Genomic DNA, 6,000 nt, shown 5'->3' on the forward strand with positions numbered 1-6,000 from the left:
TTGAAACCTAGGCATGGTCGGAAATGGTCTGTGCACTTTAACAATGCCCATGTATGTGATATTATAGCCAAATAGGCCACAATGAGTGTACTGACATACATGGCAGCATGAGATATCATACCTGACTAAAACATCATGGCGATTGGAAGTCTGCAGCCCTCACAGGTGTCCAGCCTTGTAGGTGCAATACATGAGTACAGATGCTTTGTTTTACAAGTGAACTGTACCTGTTATGGGTCACATTAAAGGCTGGAAGAGGTGTGGACTGTTATATTGTGGTCCTAATTAGTATGTAACAGGAACACCTTGCATCTTAAGAGGGGTATGTACATAATTTATATCCACTGTATACCAGTAATATCTCATGCATGACCTTACCTTAGGCCAATTTTCCAGCAAATGTTCTGGCCTCTGTCCAGACATCTTGACACTGACAATTTGTGAGGTATGCTACAGGAATGTTAAGTTCATGTCAGATAGGCCCCAGTGGTGACCACTGTGATGCAATACAGTTAACCCCAGCACAAGTGAACATGCACTACAAGCAATAAAGATATTACATAAAGCAATTCAGCTAATACTGATGGTTATGTGCATGGTAAATTGCATGCACTTCACATGCCTGAGGTATTGCCAGGCAACAACAGAACAATGTCATACTCACCAGCTTCAGGCTGCTGTCCCATATGTACACCAGAGGGTCCTAGGTAGTTGTGAGAAATTAAGCCCAAGCATTTGTAAAGACTCTTGGACATTCCTCCAAAATATGAGTACCATTAACTTTGACAATTCTTTGAATTTCCTTACGGTTGATGTGGTCGATCTTTATACATCCATCCCGCATCTTGAAGCGGTGGAATGGATTTCTTTCATGCTTAGAGATTTGAAGGCCACTGAAAATGAAACTGACATTGTCTCAGAACTCCTTGATATTATTTTAACCTCTAATTACTTTACTTTTAACAACAAAGTTTACTTGCAAAAACAAGGTATAGCGATGGGCTCACCTTGTGGTGCTTCCATTGCTAAACTATTTATGGCATACTGGGAGAAAACTTATATTTTCTCCAATACTAAATTAATGAGTAAAATTAGTTTCTATACTAGGTACCTTGATGACCTCTTTATCCTGTTTAAGGGGAGTGCAGATGATGCTGCTTCACTGATTGAATCGTTAAATGATTCTACTTCCTTTTTGAGTTTTACATCCACTTTTTCTTCTTCTGAGATAGACTATTTGGACGTAAACCTTCACAAAGACACAATCAACTCAGAATATTTCTCTACTATTTACAGAAAACCAACTTACTGTAACTCTTTTTTACATTTTCATAGTTTACACCCTTACAGGCAGAAAAGGGCCATTATAAAGGGCCAATTAATCAGAGCTGCCAGAATGTGTAGTAGGGAAACGGCATTCACTCATGAATGTAATAATTTAAGAGGAATGTTCTTGAGTAGAGACTACCCTTTGAGTTTATTTTCAGAACTTTTAGAGGAGATTAATCATAAGCGTTCAAATGGGTTGTACCCTTCACTACTTAAAAAGATAGCACCAGTAGTGGAAGACACAGCACTTACCCTAGAAGTCAGCGGGTGTACTTCGCCTACTGTGAATAACACCAGCACTAGGGTTAATATGAACGCTGGAACTTTCAACACTAGTTTTATTTCTACTTTCAGTAGTGACTCTTTTGACATCCAACATATTTTAATTAAAAATTGGCATTTTATTTTGAACAATGATGTTCTTTTTGAAAAACTAGGTAATGGACCAAGGTTTGTGTACAAACGAGGCAATAACCTCAAATCAATACTCGAAAACAACAATAGACTAGATAACATCAGTAAGTCTAAGGGTTGCTTTCCTTGTGGGTTCTGTAAATATTGCCAATACATTAAAACTTGTAACTTCTTTGAGATAGGAAAAAGGAAATATTATATCAATCAAAGACTTAACTGTGTATCTAGATTTATAGTTTACCTGGCCTTTTGTAATTGCTGTGAAGCATTCTACGTGGGAAAAACAGATCGAAGACTTCGTGACAGAGTTTACGAGCATCTGTATGCAATAAGAACTAAAAATGAAGACAATGCTTTAGCAAGACACTGTTTAAAACATGTAGGACATACCTTTTGTTTTATGGCCATTGAAGAAGTATCACAGTCTATTAGGGGAGGTCCTGTTAGCCTTTTCCTTGAATCACGAGAACTAGAATGGCAATTGCTATTGAACTCTTTCTGTACTCCAGGCCTAAATGAACATTGTAACATTTCCTGTATTCTCAAAGTGAGGAGTTATATGAGATGACTTACAATCATCTGTTCTTAATGAGTTTCACAAACTTCACTTTAACAACTACTTTCATTGACTTGGTGATAATTTTTTATGGTGCCATGTAGGATCTTTGGTCTTCTTGCTTTAATAATTTGATATACTTTCGTTTTTTTGGTCATGCACTAAATCACAGTCTTTTAAGGTGTAACCTGCCAACTGTGAAATAGAAACAATGTATCAGATATGACAATGGGTACCTGCACTTTTTTGTTATTGCAGGTCTACACATACACTGTTTTAAATTCATATGTTTCTAATATTTACACCCTGAATTTTACTTGACTGAACTGACACCAGTTAAGCTTGTTGATTTACTTTTTGGTGTTTTATTTGAATGGCAGGCTTTTCTGTTCCTGCTAATTCATAGTATTTGCATTTTTATGTGCTGTATATATATTCATTAACAACTTCAGCATAGTAGTACTAGAATTCATTCCAGTACTAGTTCATTTTATTTTCATGTATTGGCTTACAACAGTTTCATTATTGTTTTCATTTATTACAGCATTTACGTATGTTGGCCCCTACTTTAGATTTAAATGCTTGTGTTAAATTATGTTTTTTACACAATTTTTAATTTTTCCATTTGGTTATTTATTTTTAGTGTTGAATTTCATTGTATAACTTATACTCATTTAAAAACAGCTTGTATGGATTGTACATATTTTTTAATTACAACAGTATGTTTATGAACAGTTTTAATTGTTGGATTCTGTCAACGAATTTACTATTCGGCGTGAGCAATTTGCTGTATTGGTCTATTGTACCTTTAAACAGAATCAATTAACTTGCCACGCCACTTACGTACCATTTATAAATGTTTTGGTGGTACTTTTTAAATATTTCTTGTTCTGTTCTGAGGAAGCGGTTGCTCTGACCACCGCAAAAATGTACTTTATTTATTTCTTACTAAATAAAACATTAAACATCTTTTTTGGCGTGAAGACCATTGGATATTATATTTTTTTCTACATAGGAGACTATTTTACGCACGGTATACACTGCGGATAATCTTGCCTGGGTTGCCGACCAGTAGGTTTGGCGTTTTTTGCTGTCAGTTGTGAGAAGGTGTTATTTTCAGCAGATGCACATGTGGCCTTGGTACAAGATGGATGCAGCATGTCTGCACATATACAGTACTAAGTGGAATAGTACACAATGTCCCATCCTCACCATAGAGGTACACCTCTGTGCATTAGAAAACTCCATCCACAACTGCAATTGGACCTGACACATGCATGTAGATACAATAGAGAAACATGTATGTCTGATACATTAGTGTACTAATCCTCACTGGGTGCTTACCTGCACACTCCTCATCCAGTGTGTGTGTGCAACCCACCTCCACAATGCTTCCCTCAGCATCATGGCCTGTGCATTTGGTGTGTGGGCTAAGTGTGGTGAGGAGCTCCTCGGTGGGTGCTAACCTGTGTCTAACTGCTCCCTTGCTACAGCAGCAGCCCACTGATGGGCAGAGCATTTGAGATTGGTGGCTTGATGCTGCAAATGCATGTAAATTCTACTGTGCAGCCTGGCATAATTTACCCTGTGGAAAACACTGTTCCACATGGCAGTCCTTTCCCACACATCCTCTGCTCTCAGTCCACATGACAGGGCATAATGTCCAATCACATATTGGGTGATGACGTCTGTTACACCAACAGAGAATGCTGGTAGGTGAGCACTCTGCATGTTACCTGAAAGACATGAACAGGAAAAGGTAACAGGACCTCATACAGTTGTCAAAATGCACATCAACAGTGGATATTACTTGCAAAAAATCCAGACTACCCCGGAAACCACCAAGCTATCATGGCTATAACAGCTTGCATTAAACACATGCCTGCCCCAGAGCTATCTTATTCCCCACAATGTTGGACACTGGATTGTATAATCCTCTATCCTCCATTAATTTCTTTGTAGAGGATTGACAGTGGTCATCTTCCATGTGGATGGTGTGTGTATGGTGTTAGGTCTGTGTTTGACTGTGATGTGTGATGGAGCTCTGAACATATGCCTGAGTTCATGTAGGAGGCAGACACTGATGTTAGTATGCCTCATGGAGATGTGCTGTTGTTGCCATCAGTAGGCAATATGTACATGCTCACCATTGCTGTGGGGAGGAGTGTGCTTGATTTGCATATCTCCATGTACAACTGGGGTGGACAGGGTGGCAATGTTCCCACATAACCTATGTGATGCAGGTTGCCTATATCCATGGCATGTGTTAATAAGGTGTTCTTTACCCCAGTACATTATGTTGTTTCATCTGAGGCTTACAGCATATGTGAAGGCACGCTTGCAATTGTCCTTGGTGGTGTGGATATGTCTCATTCATAGTCATAGTCAGCCTTACAGGATGTCACCTGTGAAGTTACCTGCTTGCTCAGATACAGGTGGACTTGTTTCAAAGTTGTAGCCTGCAACTATGTGTCCCTGTACACCCAATGTAGCAATGTATTATGTAGTTTGTGTATTGCTGCTGTCCACCAAAGGGGATTACTCTACCTTGGAGGAGGCTGGATATATACAGGTCAGGTACTGCTGTGTCCATATAGCTACAGTGGATATAAAGGGTATACACCCCTGATGCACTGCCTGGTATTTGTGCAATTGGAACATGACACCACGATAACTCATTTCATAACAATTCCCACCTGTAGTGTGACCTATAGCCTGTATAATTCAATTGAAAACATAAAAATCCAGTTTGTGAAAACATATGGAAATAATTTTCAGTACAATAAGCCAGTTGAATGAATGTGCATACCCTTAAACTTGTGTATGTACCTCTTGACATGGTTACAGCATTTATCCATCTTGGTCTGGACTCTAACATCGTGGCACATCTTCACTTGGCAATAGTTGCTCACCTTCCTAGAAACACCTTTGATTGTATTGCAATGGAATTGGACAGGTTAGGGGTCACATTCAAGATGAGAAATATTACAAAATGATCTTCTGTGGTCTGATTGTTATACAGTACACAAACCTGGCATTCGAACAGGGGTGTGTGCACTTGTGATATCCACTGTATATAGGTTCATAGGTTCATAGATTAGTACTAGGCTAACTGCCCTTGCAAGCTATTTTAAGCCTAGCCAATTATCCCTTGTGAGGCTCAAACCCTGCACCTTGTGTTTGTAAGGCAAACACCTTAACCATTAGGCCACCCTCCCAACCCAGTTGATATAGCTGGTAGTGGTAGGCATGGACAGAGGCTCATAGCACAGGTGGATACTTCTCTGATTAATACCTGATAATCATGCCTACTCTAGTTCCCACATCAGTGTCAGGGCAATGGAACCACCAGTAGCTGTACACATATATGTCTGTTGTATACACTGACACTGATATAACACACATGCAACATGCACAACCTATTTACTGCTTGAAACCCATGTGCCTTCCAGCTGAACATATGCATACATACATGTACTCAGGGGATACCTGGTATACATTTCTACTGGCACACTGTATTCATAGTTTTGCTGCTCAATCATACTTCTCAACCTGTTACAGCAGTACGTCTGGACAATGGCACACATAAATGGGTGTCAAAGTGGACATCAGTATTGATACTGTATTAATATAGCTTCACCATACATTAGTACATTGATTCCACAGTAGGGTTTAACATCACTATGATAACCTGGAAGATG

The sequence above is a fragment of the Protopterus annectens genome, chromosome 8.part1 (genome assembly GCF_019279795.1).
Source record: "Protopterus annectens isolate FY-2018-M chromosome 8.part1, PAN1.0, whole genome shotgun sequence".
Lineage (NCBI taxonomy): Eukaryota > Metazoa > Chordata > Ceratodontiformes > Protopteridae > Protopterus > Protopterus annectens.